The sequence below is a fragment of the Rutilus rutilus genome (genome assembly GCF_951802725.1).
Source record: "Rutilus rutilus genome assembly, chromosome: 6".
In the NCBI taxonomy this organism is placed as follows: Eukaryota; Metazoa; Chordata; class Actinopteri; order Cypriniformes; family Leuciscidae; genus Rutilus; species Rutilus rutilus.
Window position 1 is genome coordinate 26,622,441 of NC_140214.1, and position 20,724 is coordinate 26,643,164.

Consider the following 20,724-nt stretch of genomic DNA (forward strand, 5'->3'; position numbering starts at 1 on the left):
GTAATGATGCTGAAAATGCTGCATTGCCATCACAGGAATAAATGGCATTTTACAAAATATTAAAATAGAAAAAAAATTATTTAAATTGTAATAACATTTCACAATGTTACTTTTTTCTGTATTTTAATCAAATAAATGCAGCCTTCATTCTAAACATATTTTAAAAAAACACGTCAACCCCTTTTGAATGGTAGTGTAATCAGAATAAAAAATATATATTCCTCCATGTACTATGGTTCATAAGCCTGAGGCTGCCTGGGATGTTCCATGAAAATGTTGCTAAAGTCAACATTATTATATGGCATGTTTTAAGATATTTAGGTTTGGAAAATGGACACATTGGGTAGTTTATTTTAAATTTTTTTGCTTATTGACTAAAGGCGAGTTCACACCTAGAATAATAACTAGCGATAACTATATTAGAGTCCACACCAGCGGACGATATCTTTCTGTTTATTCTAAGCACACGCTGCAGGTTCGTCATCTGTTGCTTTAAATGTGCAAGCTCTTTAAAGCAGAATGGATTCTGATTGGCTGTCAATGTTTTTATCATGCATCAGCTGAAAAAAAAAAAAGATTCTGAAAGTTATTTATCGTTATACTTCTGGTGTGGACTCTGCTATTCTTATTTTCTTATTTCTTATTCTTATTTAGAATGATTTTTTTTTTAAACTATATCTTTATTTATTAAGTTGGCTTGAGAGAGCCAACATATTGAAATCCTATTTAAACTTATTAAGTTGGCTTGAGAGAGCCAACATATTGAAATCCTATTTAAACTTATTATTAAGTTGGCTTGAGAGAGCCAACATATTGAAATCCTATTTAAACTTATTATTATTATTATTATTATTATTATTCCGAGACTAAAATTTCTATATGAAACTCGTCCTAGAGCTTTAACTCTACATACTCCAAACTCGGCTCAGACACTCACACTGTTCTGACTCGCGTTGCTTTATCTTTTCAGACTGATCGGACTTACGGTTTTCCTACAAATGATGATCAAAACTCGGAAAAACTCCCATTGACTTACATTGGGGAGTTCTAAAAAATTCAAATCCAGATTCAAACTCGCCAACCGACAAAAATTCAAATCTAAATACCTCGAAGACTAAACCAAACTGCCGTTCTATATATATTAGCCAATGAAACTCATTTAAACTAATAAACTCTAATCTCATACATTTATAAACTAATTAACTTAAATTTAATAACTAATTAACTAATAAACTCATGAATTCATAGACTTATGAACTCTTAAACTCATAAATTAATAAACTCTGAACTCTAAACTCATTTAAACTTATAAACTCTAAACTCAAAAACTCATACACTTATAAACTCATCAGTTTATACACTTATAAACTCTAAACTCATAAACTCTGAGTGTGTGTGTGTGTGTCTGAGTGAGTGTGTGAGCGAGGTAGTCTGTGAGTGTGTGTGTGTGTGTGTGTGTGTGTGTGTGTATCTATCTAACTTATTTATCTATCTATCTATCTATCTATCTCTCTGTCATAAACTTCAAACTACTTTAAACTTCTTAAGTTTAAAGCTCCCAGCTCCCAGCTCCCAAGCAACTCCATAGCAACCAAACTTGAGTACCCTAGCAACCGTTTTGTAAGACCTATATCTCTGTATCAGAACATCGTATAGAGATGAGGTTTGGCTCTTTTGACACATGCTAGCAAACAGCACTTCCAACATGCTACATATGCTAGCAGTGAATAGCTACATGCTAATAGCGATTAGATAAGTGTTAAATCATGCCAAGATCATGCTAAGAACTCTATAAAAACTCCATAGTAACCATCTGTGACAACTACCAACCACCTAGTAACACCATATCAACTGCCCTGAATACCATAGCAACCCCCCAGAACACCCTAGCAACCGCCTAGCAACCACCCAAAAGACCCTAGCAACCACCCAGAACACCGTAGCAACCACCCAAAAGACCCTAGCAACCACACAAAACACCCTAGCAACCGCCTAGCAACCACCCAAAAGACCCTAGCAACCACCCAAAATATCCTATCAACCGCCTAGCAACCACCCAAAAGACCCTAGCAACCACCAGAAATATCCTAGCAACCGCCTAGCAACCACCCAGAATATCCTAGCAACCACCCAAAACAGCCTAGCAACCACCCAGAACACCCTAGCAACCGCCTAGCAACCACCCAAAAGACCCTAGCAACCGCCTAGCAACCACCCAGAACACCCTAGCAACCACCCAAAAGACCCTAGCAACCGCCTAGCAACCACCCAGAACACCCTAGCAACCACCCAAAATACCCTAGCAACCACCCAAAATACCCTAGCAACCACCCAAAATACCCTAGCAACCGCCTAGCAACCACCCAAAAGACCCTAGCAACCACCCAAAAGACCCTAGCAACCGCCTAGCAACCACCCAAAACACCCTAGCAACCGCCTAGCAACCACCCAAAAGACCCTAGCAACCACCAAAAATATCCTAGCAACCACCTAGCAACCGCCTAGCAACCACACAAAAGACCCTAGCAACAGCCTAGCAACCACCCAAAATACCCTAGCAACCGCCTAGCAACCACCCAAAATACCCTAGCAACCGCCTAGCAACACCATAGCAACCACCCAGAACACCCTAGCAACCACCCAAAATACCTTAGAACACCATAGCAACACCATAGCAACCACTCAGAACACCCTAGCAACCACCCAAAATACCTTAGGACACCCTAGCAACACCATAGCAACCACTCAGAACACCCTAGCAACTGCCTAACAACCACCCAGAACACCCTAGCAACCACCCAAAATACCTTAGAACACCCTAGCAACACCATAGCAACCACTCAGAACACCCTAGCAACTGCCTAACAACCACCCAGAAAACCCTAGCAACCACCCAAAATACCTTAGAACACCCTAGCAACACCATAGCAACCACTCAGAACACCCTAGCAACCACCCAAAATACCTTAGAACACCCTAGCTACACCATAGCAACCACCCTGAACACCCTAGCAACCACCCAAAATACCTTAGAACACCCTAGCAACACCATAGCAACCAGCCAGAACACCCAAGCAACCACCCAAAATACCTTAGGACACCCTAGCAACACCATAGCAACCACTCAGAACACCGTAGCAACTGCCTAACAACCACCCAGAACACTCTAGCAACCACCCAAAATACCCTAGCAACCGCCTAGCAACCACCCAGACCACCCTAGCAACCACCCAGAACACCCTAGCAACCACCCAAAATACCCTAGCAACCGCCTAGCAACCACCCAAAAGACCCTAGCAACCACCCAAAATATCTTAGCAACCACCCAAAACACCCTAGCAACCACCCATAACACCCTAGCAACTGCCTAGCAACCACCCAGAACACCCTAGTAACCACCCAAAATACCCTAGCAACCGCCTAGCAACCACCCAAAAGACCCTAGCATCCACCCAAAACACCCTAGCAACCGCCTAGCAACCACCCAAAAGACCCTAGCAACCACCCAAAAGACCCTAGCAACCACCAGAAATATCCTAGCAACCACCCAGAACACCCTAGCAACCACCTAGCAACCGCCTAGCAACCACACAAAAGACCCTAGCAACCGCCTAGCAACCACCCAAAACACCCTAGCAACCGCCTAGCAACCACCCAGAATACCTTAGCAACCACCTAGCAACACCATAGCGACCACCCATAACATCCTAACAACCGCCTAGCAAAAAACATTCTGCTCCAAACTTTCTCAAGCCAACTTAAAGTTTGTCTCGACGAACTTTCGCATCTAGTTATTATTATTATTCTTCTTACCAAAAAATTCCACTCAATCTCCTCCTAGAGCTTTAACTCTACATACTCCAAACTCGGCTCAGACACTCAAACTGTTCTGACTCGAGTTGCTTTATCTTTTCAGACTGATCGGACTTACGGTTTTCCTACAAATGACGATCAAAACTCGGAAAAACTCCCATTGACTTAACATTGGGCATTCTAAAAAAATTCAAACTCACCAACCGACAAAAATTTAAATCTAAATCCCTTGAAAACTAATTCAAACTGCCATTCTATATATATTAGCCAATGAAACTCATTTAAACTAATAAACTCTAATCTCATACACTTATAAACTAATTAACTTAAATTTAATAACTAATTAACTAATAAACTCATGAATTCATAGACTTATGAACTCTTAAACTCATAAATTAATAAATTCTGAACTCTAAACTCATTTAAACTTATAAACTCTAAACTCAAAAACTTGTACACTTATAAACTCTAAACTCATAAACTCTGAGTGTGTGTGTGTGTGTGTGTGTGTGTGTGTGTGTGTGTGTCTGAGTGAGTGTGTGAGCGAGGTAGTCTGTGTGTGTGTGTGTGTGTGTGTGTGTGTGTGTGTGTGTGTGTGTGTGTGTGTGTGTTTGTTTGTTTGTATCTATCTAACTTATTTATATATCTATCATAAACTTCAAACTACTTTAAACTACTTTAAACTTCAAACCAATTTAAACTTCTTAAGTTTAAAGCTCCCAGCTCCCAAGCAACTCCATAGCAACCAAACTTGAGTACCCTAGCAACCGTTTTGCAAGACCTATATCTCTGTATCAGAACATCGTATAGAGATGAGGTTTGGCTCTTTTGACTCATGCTAGCAAACAGCACTTCCAACATGCTACATATGCTAGCAGTGAATAGCTACATGCTAATAGCGATTAGTTAAGTGTTAAATCATGCCAAGATCATGCTAAGAACTCTATAAAAACTCCATAGTAACCATCTGTGATAACTACCAACCACCTAGTAACACCATATCAACCGCCCTGAATACCATAGCAACCCCCCAGAACACCCTAGCAACCGCCTAGCAACCACCCAAAAGACCCTAGCAACCACCCAGAACACCGTAGCAACCACCCAAAATACCCTAGCAACCACCCAAAAGACCCTAGCAACCGCCTAGCAACCACCCAAAAGACCCTAGCAACCACCCAGAACACCGTAGCAACCACCCAAAAGACCCTAGCAACCACCCAAAATACCCTAGCAACCACCCAAAACACCCTAGCAACCACCTAGCAACCACCCAAAAGACCCTAGCAACCACCCAGAACACCCTAGCAACCACCCAAAAGACCCTAGCAACCACCCAAAATACCCTAGCAACCACCCAAAACACCCTAGCAACCACCTAGCAACCACCCAAAAGACCCTAGCAACCACCCAAAATATCCTAGCAACCACCCAAAACACCCTAGCAACCGCCTAGCAACCACCCAAAAGACCCTAGCAACCACCCAAAATATCCTAGCAACCACCCAAAAAACCCTAGCAACCGCCTAGCAACCACCCAAAAGACCCTAGCAACCACCCAAAACACCCTAGCAACTGCCTAGCAACCACTCAAAAGACCCTAGCAACCACCCAAAAGACCCTAGCAACCAGCCAAAACACCCTAGCAACCACCCAAAACACCCTAGCAACTGCCTAGCAACCACCCAAAAGACCCTAGCAACCACCCAAAACATCCTAGCAACCACCCAAAACACCCTAGCAACTGCCTAGCAACCACTCAAAAGACCCTAGCAACCACCCAAAAGACCCTAGCAACCACCCAGAAAACCCTAGCAACCGCCTAGCAACCACCCAGAATACCCTAGCAACCACCTAGAACACCCTAGCAACCACCCAAAATACCCTAGCAACCACCCAAAAGACCTTAGCAACCACCCAGGACACCCTAGCAACCACCTAGCAACCACCCAGAACACCCTAGCAACCGCCCAAAATACCCTAAAAAATACATTAGGAACCACCCAGAACACCCTAGCAACCTTTGCGGCCCAAACTTTCTCAAGCCAACTTAAAGTTTGTCTCGACGAACTTTCGCATCTAGTTATTATTATTATTCTTCTTACCAAAAAATTCCACTCAATCTCCTCCTAGAGCTTTAACTCTACATACTCCAAACTCGGCTCAGACACTCAAACTGTTCTGACTCGAGTTGCTTTATCTTTTCAGACTGATCGGACTTACGGTTTTCCTACAAATGACGATCAAAACTCGGAAAAACTCCCATTGACTTAACATTGGGCATTCTAAAAAAATTCAAACTCACCAACCGACAAAAATTTAAATCTAAATCCCTTGAAAACTAATTCAAACTGCCATTCTATATATATTAGCCAATGAAACTCATTTAAACTAATAAACTCTAATCTCATACACTTATAAACTAATTAACTTAAATTTAATAACTAATTAACTAATAAACTCATGAATTCATAGACTTATGAACTCTTAAACTAATAAATTAATAAATTCTGAACTCTAAACTCATTTAAACTTATAAACTCTAAACTCAAAAACTTGTACACTTATAAACTCTAAACTCAAACTCTGAGTGTGTGTGTGTGTGTGTCTGAGTGAGTGTGTGAGCGAGGTAGTCTGTGTGAGTGTGTGTGTGTGTGTGTGTGTGTGTGTGTGTGTGTGTGTGTTTGTTTGTATCTATCTAACTTATTTATATATCTATCATAAACTTCAAACTACTTTAAACTACTTTAAACTTCAAACCAATTTAAACTTCTTAAGTTTAAAGCTCCCAGCTCCCAAGCAACTCCATAGCAACCAAACTTGAGTACCCTAGCAACCGTTTTGCAAGACCTATATCTCTGTATCAGAACATCGTATAGAGATGAGGTTTGGCTCTTTTGACTCATGCTAGCAAACAGCACTTCCAACATGCTACATATGCTAGCAGTGAATAGCTACATGCTAATAGCGATTAGTTAAGTGTTAAATCATGCCAAGATCATGCTAAGAACTCTATAAAAACTCCATAGTAACCATCTGTGATAACTACCAACCACCTAGTAACACCATATCAACCGCCCTGAATACCATAGCAACCCCCCAGAACACCCTAGCAACCGCCTAGCAACCACCCAAAAGACCCTAGCAACCACCCAGAACACCGTAGCAACCACCCAAAATACCCTAGCAACCACCCAAAAGACCCTAGCAACCGCCTAGCAACCACCCAAAAGACCCTAGCAACCACCCAGAACACCGTAGCAACCACCCAAAAGACCCTAGCAACCACCCAAAATACCCTAGCAACCACCCAAAACACCCTAGCAACCACCTAGCAACCACCCAAAAGACCCTAGCAACCACCCAGAACACCCTAGCAACCACCCAAAATACCCTAGCAACCACCCAAAACACCCTAGCAACCACCTAGCAACCACCCAAAAGACCCTAGCAACCACCCAAAATATCCTAGCAACCACCCAAAACACCCTAGCAACCGCCTAGCAACCACCCAAAAGACCCTAGCAACCACCCAAAATATCCTAGCAACCACCCAAAAAACCCTAGCAACCGCCTAGCAACCACCCAAAAGACCCTAGCAACCACCCAAAACACCCTAGCAACTGCCTAGCAACCACTCAAAAGACCCTAGCAACCACCCAAAAGACCCTAGCAACCACCCAAAACACCCTAGCAACCACCCAAAACACCCTAGCAACTGCCTAGCAACCACCCAAAACATCCTAGCAACCACCCAAAACACCCTAGCAACTGCCTAGCAACCACTCAAAAGACCCTAGCAACCACCCAAAAGACCCTAGCAACCACCCAGAAAACCCTAGCAACCGCCTAGCAACCACCCAGAATACCCTAGCAACCACCTAGAACACCCTAGCAACCACCCAAAATACCCTAGCAACCACCCAAAAGACCTTAGCAACCACCCAGGACACCCTAGCAACCACCTAGCAACCACCCAGAACACCCTAGCAACCGCCCAAAATACCCTAAAAAATACATTAGGAACCACCCAGAACACCCTAGCAACCTTTGCGGCCCAAACTTTCTCAAGCCAACTTAAAGTTTGTCTCGACGAACTTTCGCATCTAGTTATTATTATTATTATTATTATTCTTCTTACCAAAAAATTACACTCAATCTCCTCCTAGAGCTTTAACTCTACATACTCCAAACTCGGCTCAGACACTCAAACTGTTCTGACTCGAGTTGCTTTATCTTTTCAGACTGATCGGACTTACGGTTTTCCTACAAATGATGATCAAAACTCGGAAAAACTCCCATTGACTTGCATTGGGGAGTTCTAAAAAATTCAAATCCAGATTCAAACTGACCAACCGACAAAAATTCAAATCTAAATACCTTGAAGACTAAACCAAACTGCCGTTCTATATATATTAGCCAATGAAACTCATTTAAACTAATAAACTCTAATCTCATACATTTATAAACTAATTAACTTCAAATTTAATAACTAATTAACTAATAAACTCATGAATTCATAGACTTATGAACTCTTAAACTCATAAATTAATAAACTCTGAACTCTAAACTCATTTAAACTTATAAACTCTAAACTCAAAAACTCATACACTTATAAACTCATCAGTTTATACACTTATAAACTCTAAACTCATAAACTCTGAGTGTGTGTGTGTGTGTGTGTCTGAGTGAGTGTGTGAGTGAGGTAGTCTGTGTGTGTGTGTGTGTGTGTGTGTATCTATCTAACTTATTTATCTATCTATCTCTCTGTCATAAACTTCAAACTACTTTAAACTTTAAACCAATTTAAACTTCTTAAGTTTAAAGCTCCCAGCTCCCAAGCAACTCCATAGCAACCAAACTTGAGTACCCTAGCAACCATTTTGCAAGACCTATATCTCTGTATCAGAACATCGTATAGAGATGAGGTTTGGCTCTTTTGACTCATGCTAGCAAACAGCACTTCCAACATGCTACATATGCTAGCAGTGAATAGCTACATGCTAATAGCGATTAGTTAAGTGTTAAATCATGCCAAGATCATGCTAAGAACTCTATAAAAACTCCATAGTAACCATCTGTGACAACTACCAACCACCTAGTAACACCATATCAACCGCCCTGAATACCATAGCAACCCCCCAGAACACCCTAGCAACCGCCTAGCAACCACCCAAAACACCCTAGCAACCCCCCAGAAACCCTAGCAACCGCCTAGCAACCACCCAAAACACCCTAGCAACCACCCAAAACACCCTAGCAACCGCCTAGCAACCACCCAAAAGACCCTAGCAACCACCCAAAACACCCTAGCAACCGCCTAGCAACCACCCAAAAGACCCTAGCAACCACCCAAAATATCCTAGCAACTGCCTAGCAACCACCCAAAAGACCCTAGCAACCACCAGAAATATCCTAGCAACCGCCTAGCAACCACCCAGAATATCCTAGCAACCACCCAAAACAGCCTAGCAACAACCCAGAACACCCTAGCAACCGCCTAGCAACCACCCAAAACACCCTAGCAACCACCCAAAACACCCTAGCAACCGCCTAGCAACCACCCAAAAGACCCTAGCAACCACCCAAAACACCCTAGCAACCGCCTAGCAACCACCCAAAAGACCCTAGCAACCACCCAAAATATCCTAGCAACTGCCTAGCAACCACCCAAAAGACCCTAGCAACCACCAGAAATATCCTAGCAACCGCCTAGCAACCACCCAGAATATCCTAGCAACCACCCAAAACAGCCTAGCAACAACCCAGAACACCCTAGCAACCGCCTAGCAACCACCCAAAAGACCCTAGCAACCGCCTAGCAACCACCCAAAAGACCCTAGCAACCACCAAAAATATCCTAGCAACCACCCAGAACACCCTAGCAACCGCCTAGCAACCACACAAAAGACCCTAGCAACCACCCAAAACACCCTAGCAACCACCCAGAACACCCTAGCAACCACCCAAAATACCCTAGCAACCACCTAGCAACCACCCAGAATACCTTAGCAACGCCTAGCAACACCATAGCAACCACCCACAACACCCTAGCAACTGCCTAGCAACCACCCAGAACACCCTAGCAACCACCCAAAATACCCTAGCAACCGCCTAGCAACCACCCAAAACCGCCTAGCAACCACCCAAAACACCCTAGCAACCGCCTAGCAACCACCCAAAATACCCTAGCAACCACCCAAAAGACCCTAGCAACCACCCAAAATATCCTAGCAACCACCCAGAACACCCTAGCAACCGCCTAGCAACCACACAAAAGACCCTGGCAACCGCCTAGCAACCACCCAAAATACCCTAGCAACCGCCTAGCAACCACCCAGAATACCTTAGCAACCGCCTAGCAACACCATAGCGACCACCCATAACATCCTAACAACCGCCTAGCAAAAAACTTTCCGGTCCAAACTTTCTCAAGCCAACTTAAAGTTTGTCTCGACGAACTTTCGCATCTAGTTAAGTTGGCTTGAGAAAGCCAACATATTGAAATCCTATTTAAACTTATTAAGTTGGCTTGAGAGAGCCAACATATTGAAATCCTATTTAAACTTATTATTATTATTATTATTCCGAGACTAAAATTTCTATATGAAACTCGTCCTAGAGCTTTAACTCTACATACTCCAAACTCGGCTCAGACACTCAAACTGTTCTGACTCGCGTTGCTTTATCTTTTCAGACTGATCGGACTTACGGTTTTCCTACAAATGACGATCAAAACTCGGAAAAACTCCCATTGACTTACAATGGGGAGTTCTAAAAAATTCAAATCCAGATTCAAACTCACCAACCGACAAAAATTTAAATCTAAACACCTTGAAGACTAAACCAAACTGCCGTTCTATATATATTAGCCAATGAAACTCATTTAAACTAATAAACTCTAATCTCATACATTTATAAACTAATTAACTTAAATTGAATAGCTAATTAACTAATAAACTCATGAATTCATAGACTTATGAACTCTTAAACTCATAAATTAATAAACTCTGAACTCTAAACTCATTTAAACTTATAAACTCTAAACTCAAAAACTCGTACACTTATAAACTCTAAACTCATAAACTCTGAGTGTGTGTGTGTGTGTGTCTGAGTGAGGTAGTCTGAGTGTGTGTGTGTGTGTGTGTGTGTGTGTGTGTGTGTGTGTGTGTGTGTGTGTTTGTGTGTATCTATCTAACTTATTTATATATCTATCATAAACTTCAAACTACTTTAAACTACTTTAAACTTCAAACCACTTTAAACTTCTTAAGTTTAATGCTTCCAGCTCCCAAGCAACTCCATAGCAACCAAACTTGAGTACCCTAGCAACCGTTTTGCAAGACCTATATCTCTGTATCAGAACATCGTATAGAGATGAGTTTTGGCTCTTTTGACTCATGCTAGCAAACAGCACTTCCAACATGCTACACATGCTAGCAGTGAATAGCTACATGCTAATAGCAATTAGTTAAGTGTTGAATCATGCCAAGATCATGCTAAGAACTCTATAAAAACTCCATAGTAACCATCTGTGACGACTACCAACCACCTAGTAACACCATATCAAACGCCCTGAATACCATAGCAACCACCCAGAACACCCTAGCAACCGCCTAGCAACCACCCAGAACACCCTAGCAACCACCCAAAATACCTTAGAACACCCTAGCAACACCATAGCAACCACTCAGAACACCCTAGCAACCACCCAAAATACCTTAGAACACCCTAGCAACACCATAGCAACCACTCAGAACACCCTAGCAACTGCCTAACAACCACCCAGAACACCCTAGCAACCACCCAAAATACCTTAGAACACCCTAGCAACACCATAGCAACCACCCAGAACACCCTAGCAACCACCCAAAATACCTTAGAACACCATAGCAACACCATAGCAACCACTCAGAACACCCTAGCAACCACCCAAAATACCTTAGGACACCCTAGCAACACCATAGCAACCACTCAGAACACCCTAGCAACTGCCTAACAACCACCCAGAACACCCTAGCAACCACCCAAAATACCTTAGAACACCCTAGCAACACCATAGCAACCACTCAGAACACCCTAGCAACCACCCAAAATACCTTAGGACACCCTAGCAACACCATAGCAACCACTCAGAACACCGTAGCAACTGCCTAACAACCACCCAGAACACTCTAGCAACCACCCAAAATACCCTAGCAACCGCCTAGCAACCACCCAGACCACCCTAGCAACCACCCAAAATACCCTAGCAACCGCCTAGCAACCACCCAAAAGACCCTAGCAACCACCCAAAATATCTTAGCAACCACCCAAAACACCCTAGCAACCACCCATAACACCCTAGCAACTGCCTAGCAACCACCCAGAACACCCTAGTAACCACCCAAAATACCCTAGCAACCGCCTAGCAACCACCCAAAAGACCCTAGCAACCACCCAAAACACCCTAGCAACCGCCTAGCAACCACCCAAAACACCCTAGCAACCGCCTAGCAACCACCCAAAAGACCCTAGCAACCACCAAAAATATCCTAGCAACCACCCAGAACACCCTAGCAACCACCTAGCAACCGCCTAGCAACCACACAAAAGACCCTAGCAACCGCCTAGCAACCACCCAAAATACCCTAGCAACCGCCTAGCAACCACCCAGAATACCTTAGCAACCACCTAGCAACACCATAGCGACCACCCATAACATCCTAACAACCGCCTAGCAAAAAACTTTCCGGTCCAAACTTTCTCAAGCCAACTTAAAGTTTGTCTCGACGAACTTTCGCATCTAGTTATTATTAGGGCCCAAGCCCTGAAGGGGCGAAGGCCCTATTGTTTTCGTTAGGATTATTAGGGCCCAAGCCCTGAAAGGGCGAAGGCCCTATTGTTTTCGGTAGGATTATTATTATTATTTTTCTTACGACTATTTAGGCATTTTTGGGGCCCTTAACATGCTCAAAAACTCTTGAAACTTTGCACACGAGTCAGAACCCGCGGCCATCAGGGCCGGGCTGAAGCTGGTACCCGGGCGTGGCAGGGGGGCTCGACAGCGCCCCCTGGAACAGGGTCCGAAAACTTGGTCCATAAATCAAACACGCTTGCATGTAATAATATGAAACTCGGTACACATATAGATCTCATCGGGCCGCACAACTTTCATGCTCTAAGTTTTACGCCAGCCCAACAGGAAGTCGACTATTTAGGGTTGTTTGGAAACGCATGCTTAGGAATTTGAAACACTTCTCTTAGGGAATTCACCCGGTCAGCACCAAACTCTGTGTGCATGAAGTCAAGACATTGAGGATGAAAAATTGCCAGGGGATTTTTGATATCTCGAACGGTTTGGCTGTGGCGAGGAAACAAATTTATGGCGAATAATGGGACACAGGAAGTGTATTATAACTTCTGCATACATTGACGGATCTTGATAAAACTTCAGCAGTGTGTTCGTGGTCAGAGGCTGATCACATTGATGTGACTATTGTGAGTCAAAATTATAGCGCCACCTACTGGCAGCAAGAAGTGTGTCACTTTCAAAATGCTTTGAAATCACCCTCTTATTTTTACCCGATTTGCTTCAAACTTTATCTGTATAATGTAAACACACGGCAGATGTAGACCTGTGAAAGGATTATTGATATCTTAGATACTGTTGCCGTGGCAACGCATCAAACTTTAATTTTCTTTTTGGATGCTTTTGAGACTCTTAAGATGCTTGAAATTGGATGAAACTCGACAGACACATCACATTTATTAGCCCGTAGACATGTGCAAAGTTTCAGAAACGGGCGTGGTGAGGGGCTCAGTAGCGCCACCTTTAGTCATAAATGGGGCGGTTAGTTTTATCAACAGCAACAAAACTTGGTATGTGTATTGTTCTCATCAAGACGGACAACTTTCTAATTGACATTAACCATCTCCGACCAACAGGAAGAGAGATATTTTGGTTTGAATGTGGATTTTCTGAAGAATTTTCTCTCCCTCTCTCTGTGTGTGTGTGAGGGGAGGGGGGGGCATTTGACTATTGCTTTTATATTGTTAATCAAGGTTTCAGGGGCTTTTGGGGTCCTTAACATGCTCAAAAACTCTTGAAACTTTGCACACAGTTCAGAACCCACGGCCATCAGGGCCGGGCTGAAGCTGGTACCCGGGCGTGGCTGGGGGGCTCAACAGCGCCCCCTTGAACGGGGTTCTAAAACTTGATCCATATATCAAACACGCTCGCATGAATTAATATGAAACTCGGTACACATATAGATCTCATCGGGCCGAACAACTTTCCCCCGGTCAAGTTTTACGCCAGCCCAACAGGAAGTCGGCTATTATGGGTTGTTTGGAAAACGCTTGCTGTGTAATGTGAAATACTCCTCCTAGAAAATTCACCGTGTCCCCTTCAAACTCGGTGTGCATGTAGTCAAGACTTTGAGGATGCTAAATTGCGGACGGATTTTTGATATCTCGAACGGTTTGGCTGTGGCGAGGAATCGAATTTATGGCGAGAAAAGAGAAACACGGAAGTGGAATAACTTCTGCATACATTAACTGATCTTGATGAAACTTCAGCAGTGTGTTCGTGGTAAGAGGCCGATCAGATGGATGTAGCTATTGTGAGTCAAAGTTATAGCGCCACCAACTGGCAGCAGGAAGTGTGTCACTTTCAACATGCTTTTGACAAAAGTGGGGGGGTTACTTTTAACTACAGTAAAGAAAAAATAGTTTGTATATTGTTCTCATCAAGCCGGACAACTTTCTAATTTACATTCAATAGCTCTGGCCATCAGGAAGTCAGATATTTTGGTCTGAATGTGATTTTTTTTGCAAAATCAGCCTCTGAATTTTTAGCCACTCCTCTTAAACTATTTATTTTATTCGTACCAAACTTTTTCAACATGATGAAACTACATTAAACATGCTAAATTGTGAATGGATAATAAATATCTCAAACGGTTTTGCTATGGCGAGGGATTAAAGTAAAAATCTTCTAAAAATGTAATTATATACCATTTATTTCTATATAAAAGTATACAAATATCACAACTAAACCCATTTTATTCTGTTTTTGCAATTCAAGAAGAATGAAAAAGTTAAAAACAGGCTATTTAGTGCTATTTGGTTCAACAAAAAAGCAAACATAGGGCTATACTGCCCTCTTGTGTCCAAAAGGACATCAAAATAGTATATAAAACTTTTTACCAGGTAGGCCAATATTGTATTTAAATATACATTTATTAGGTATGTGTCTGAGGATATTTTCCCACCGGTTAATCGACGTGTGACACGAGTGGGTGCTTTTAAATCGCTAATATAATAGTGAAAGAAAAATAATGATAATGTTGCACACACAAATCACACACATGTGGGAAAGAATGATGCTTTTAAACAACACTAAACCGCCATTAGGTGTCGCCAGGCATCCATCTTAATAAGCGAGTCATTGATTCATTCGTTCAAACGATTCGTTCGAATGAGTCGATCATGATTAAGACAGATGTTTATGGATTGATCATTCAATCTTTGAGTCAACCGATTCGTTAAAAATGCTGAATCGTTCAGTTATGAGAAAACACGTGATGCGTGATGGTTCTGCCGTGATCTTTGTTTAACTATTTTCGCTGCTGAAACAGAACAAAAACAGTCAACATTGCATCTAAAATGTAAGTGACTTAATTGTAACTGTTTATTAACCTGTTGTATGAAATCTAGGGGTGGGAGAAAAAATTGATTCTTAGATGCATCGCGATGCGGACGTGGACGATTCTGAATCGATTCACAAATGTCAAAAAATCGATTCTCTAAAAAAATTTTTTTCTAATAACGTAATATTGACGGAAGGCAAAAGGTGGAACTCTAAGCGGACGTGCGTGCAGTCTGTGGCGCGCACATAACAGAGAAGTTTCTTCTGCTCACCAAGGCTGCATTTATTTGTTTAAAAATACAAACAAAAACAGTAATATTGTAAAATAGTATTCCAATTTAAAACAGCTGCTTTCTATTTTAATATATTTTAAACTGTTATTTATTCCTGTGATCAAAGCTGAGTTTTCAGCATCATTACTCCAGTCGTCACTGTCACATGATCCTTCAGAAATTATTCTAATATGATGATTGATACTCAAGAAACATTCATTATTATTTTAAATGTCGAAAACAGTTGTGTACAGTCTTTGATGAATAGAAAGTTCAAAATAACAGCATTTATCTGAAATCTAAAGCTTTTGTAACGTTAAACACTACCGCTCAAAAGTTTGTGGTTAGTAATAATTAAAATTTTATTTTTGGGGGAAAGAAATAAAATAAATCAGTACTTTTATTTATGAAGGATGAGTTAAACTGATCAACAGTTACAGTAAAGACATTTATAATGTTAAAAATATATATATTTGAAATATATGCTGTTCTTTTGAACTTTACATTCATCAAAGCATTTTGAAAAAAAAAAATCTGTACACAACTGTTTTCAACATTGAAAATAATAATGAATATTTATTGAGCATCAATCATCATATTAGTATGATTTCTGAAGGATCATGTGACACTGAAGACTGGAGTAATGATGCTGAAAACTCAACTTTGATCACAGAAATGAATTACTATGTAAAATATTTTAAAATTGAAAACAGCTGTTTTAAATTGGAATAATATTTCACAATATTACTGTTTTTGTTTGTATTTTTAATCAATAAATGCAGCCTTGGTGAGCAGAAGAGACTTCTCCTAAAAACATTAAAAATCTTACTGACCCCAAACTTTTGAACAATAATATATATATATATATATATATATATACATATATATGTATGTGTGTGTATGTATATATATATATATATATATATAAATATAGCTGCGAGCAGCGATGGAGGGCCAAAGCCGGCGGTACCGCCACCCCGGTGCCTTTAGGTAACTAAAGGCACCGGGGTTGCGGTGCCACCGGCTTGGGCCCGTAATCGCTGCTCGCAGCTATATTTATTATTATTATTATTGTTCTTCAAGGGTTCGGGGGCTTTTGGGGCCTTTAACGTGCTCAAAAACTCATGAAACTTTGCACGCAGGTCAGAACCCGCGGCCATTAGGGCCGGGCTGAAGCTGGTACCCGGGCGTGGCAGGGGGGCTCAACAGCGCCCCCTAGAACACAATCTTAAATCTTGGACACATACAAGAACGTATTAGTATGAAACTCGGTACACATATAGATCTCATCGGGCCGAACAACTTTCGCGCTCTAAGTTATTAGCTCTGCCCAACAGGAAGTCAGCTATTATGGGTTGTTTGAAAAACGCATGCTGTGGAATTTAATGTACTCCTCCTAGGGAATTGATCCGATCCACACCAAACTCGGTCAGCATGAAGTCAAGATATTGAGGATGCTAAATTGCGGACGGATTTTTGATATCTCGAACGGTTTGGCCGTGGCGATGAAACGAATTTATAGCGAGAAAAGATAAACAGGAAGTGTGTTATAACTTCTGCATACATTAACTGATCTTGATGAAACTTCCGCAGTGTGTTCGTTGTAAGAGGCCGATCACATGGATGTGACTATTGTGAGTCAAAGTTATAGCGCCACCAACTGGCAGCAGGAAGTGTGTCACTTTCAAAATGCTTTGAAATCACCCTCTTATTTTTACCCGATTTGCTTCAAACTTTATGTGTATAATGTAGACACACGGCAGATGTAGACCTGTGAAAGGTTTATTGATATCTTAAATACTGTTGCCGTGGCAACGCATCAAACTTTAATATTCTTTTCAGATGCTTTTGAGACTCTTAACATACTTGAAATTGGATGAAACTCGACAGACACATCACATTTATTAGCCGGTAGACATGTGCAAAGTTTCAGAAACGGGCGTGGTGAGGGGCTCAGTAGCGCCACCTTTAGTCAAAAATGGGGGCTTAGTTTTAAGTAGAGTCACAAAAATCATTATGTATATTGTTCTCATCAAGCCGGACAACTTTCTAATTTATAGTCATAAGCTGTGACCAACAGGAAGTGAGATATTTTGGTTTGAATGTGATTTTTTGTAGAATTCTCTCCCTCTCTCTCTCTGCCTCTGCGTCTCTGTGTGTGTGAGGGGTGGGGGGATTTGTCTTTTGAGTGAGATTTGTTTAAAATTCCTGTTTTTCAAGGTTTCAGGGGCTTTTGGGGCCTTTAACGTGCTCGAAAACTCTTGAAACTTTGCACACAGGTCAGAACCCTCGGCCGTCAGGGCTGGGCTGAAGCTGGTACCCGGGTGTGGCAGGGGGGCTCAACAGCGCCCCCTGGAATGGGATCCGAACACTTGTCCATAAATCAAACACACTTGCATGTAATGATATGAAACTCGTTACACATATAGATCACATCGGGCTGAACAACTTTCGTGCTCTAAGTTTTACGCCAGCCCAACAGGAAGTCGGCAATTATGGGTTGTTTGGAGAACGCTTGCTGTGGAATGCGAAGTACTCCTCCTAGAGAATTCATCCAATCCCCACCAAACTCGGTGTGCATGAAGTCAAGACATTGAGGATTCTAAATTGCGGACGGATTTTTGATATCTCGAACGGTTTGGCCGTGGCGAGGAAACGAATTTATGGCGAGAAAAGAGAAACACGAAGTGGTATAACTTCTGCATACATTAACGGATCTTGATGAAACTTCACCAGTGTGTTCGTGGTAAAAGGCCGATCAGATGGATGTAACTATTGTGAGTCAAAGTTATAGCGCCACCAACTGGCAGCAGGAAGTGTGTCACTTTCAAAATGCTTTTGACAAAAGTGGGGGGGTTAGTTTTACCCACAGTTTTAAAAATCAGTACGTACATTGGTCTCATCGAGCCGGACAACTTTCTAATATACAGTTATTAGCTTCGACCAATAGGAAGTCAGATATTTTGGTTTGAATGTGGATTTATTTGCAAATTCAGCCTCTGCTTTTTACCCACTCCTGCTAAGTGTTTTTTTTTTTATTCACACCAAACTTTTTTAACACGATGAAAATACATTAAACATGCTAAATTGTGAACGGATATTAAATATTTCAAACGGTTTTGACATGGCGAGGGATTAAAATAATTTCAAAAAAGGAATCAGAAAACATCTCATATATTCTTAAAATTTAATTATACACCATTTATTTTTATATAAAATTATACAAATATTAGAACTAAACCTATTTTATTCTGTTTTTGCAATTCAAAAAGTATGAAAAAGTTAAAAACAGGCTATTTAGTGCTATTTGTTTCAACAAAAAAGCAAACATAGGGCTATACTGCCCTCTTGTGTCCAAAAGGATATCAAAATAGTATATAAAACGTTTTACTAGGTAGGCCTATTGTATTTAAATATAAATTTATTAGGTATATGACTGTGAGGATATTTTCCCATCGGTTAAGCGACGTGTGACACGAGCGGGTGCTTTTAAATCGCTAATATAAAAGTGAAAGTAAAAAAACGGACGTCCGCACGGACATTGATAATGGTGCACGTTGGAAAGAATGATACTTTTAAACATAACACTAAACCGCCATTAGGTGTCGCCAGGCGACCATCTTAATGAGCGAGTCATTGATTCATTCGTTCAAACGATTCATTCCAATGACTGAGTCATTCATGATTGAGACAGATGTTTATGGATTGACCATTGAATCTTTGAGTCAAGCGATTCGTTTCAAAATGCTGAATCATTCAGTAATGAGAAAACAAGTTGCTGTGATCTTTGTTTAACTATTTTTGCTGCTGAAACAGAACAAAAACAGTCAATATTGCATCTAAAATGTAAGTGACTTAATTGTAACTGTTTATTAACCTGTTGTATGAAATCAATGTCACAGTTTCAATCGTGATTGTATTCAGGAAATAGTTGCCTACTCGTCAAGTGAGGTTGCTTAACTCTATCATATGTTATAAAATATGTAAAAACTCCATATTTGTAATTTTTATAGTCAGTATGTTGTCAACTGGGTTGCTTTTTTGTGTGCTGCGCTCATTTGTTTACAATTCTCCTGGAGAAGCAGCATGAGCCTCAGCAGTGCAACCTTGTTACCATTGATCAGTAATACATTTATTATTAACTGCTGATTGCAACTTAAAATGAATGTAATGAAATTAGAATAATCTCTCGTTTTAGTGATTCCCAAGTTATTTTTTTTGTTATTGACGTTCTAATCAGGCTATACTCTGGTCGGGCAAGTAAAATTCTCTTTCAGGTAGGCCTATTGTATTTATATATAAATATATTAGGGATGTGACTGTGATAAAATTTTCCCACCGGTTAATCGACGTGTGACACCGCTGAGCGCTTTTAAATCGCTAACTATAGTATACTATATACTAGTAAAATACAGACGTCCGCACAGACATTGATAATGGTGCGGAGTAGAGCGAGCATTTTCAATGTATTCCTATGGATGTAGGAATTAACTAAAACATTTTATTTATGTTTTTGTGTCCACTGTTCAACCGCAACCGCGTCACACACACATTCCAGAATTGCAATCTTGACATTCATTATAGCCCTAATACAATATAATAATAAAAATAGTCAACCTAACATAAACGAATTACACTGCTCTGTTTAAATAGTCAGTAGTACAATCTGTACCATTCACAGTAAGCAGAGCTCCACTGTGATGTTTCCAAGCACATTTTTGCGCGTGTGAAGAGGATGATTTTTTCCATCAATATTGGAACACGAGTGAAGTACAAAGCCTATAATAAAGAATAGTTTAGCATCCAAATACATCGCAAAAATTGAAACATTTTGATTCTAATGAGAGGGTTACGTGAGACCAACACTTCTTACTTTCGTTTTTATTTTTACATTAAATTTAAAGGATTTGTTGTGGAATATTTTGAGTGTATCATAAAATCAGAATAAGGTAATACAAGTAATATGTTCTGTCTTATAAATATATATATATATATATATATATATAT

General features: G+C 40.9%; 1 protein-coding gene across 2 annotated transcripts in view; it reads left to right on the top strand.

Annotated features, from left to right (window-relative positions):
* Positions 1–20,724, top strand: part of kdm4ab (lysine (K)-specific demethylase 4A-b) — a 42,630-nt gene that overhangs the window by 11,005 nt on the left and 10,901 nt on the right. The gene's annotated exons all lie outside the window — the stretch shown is intronic.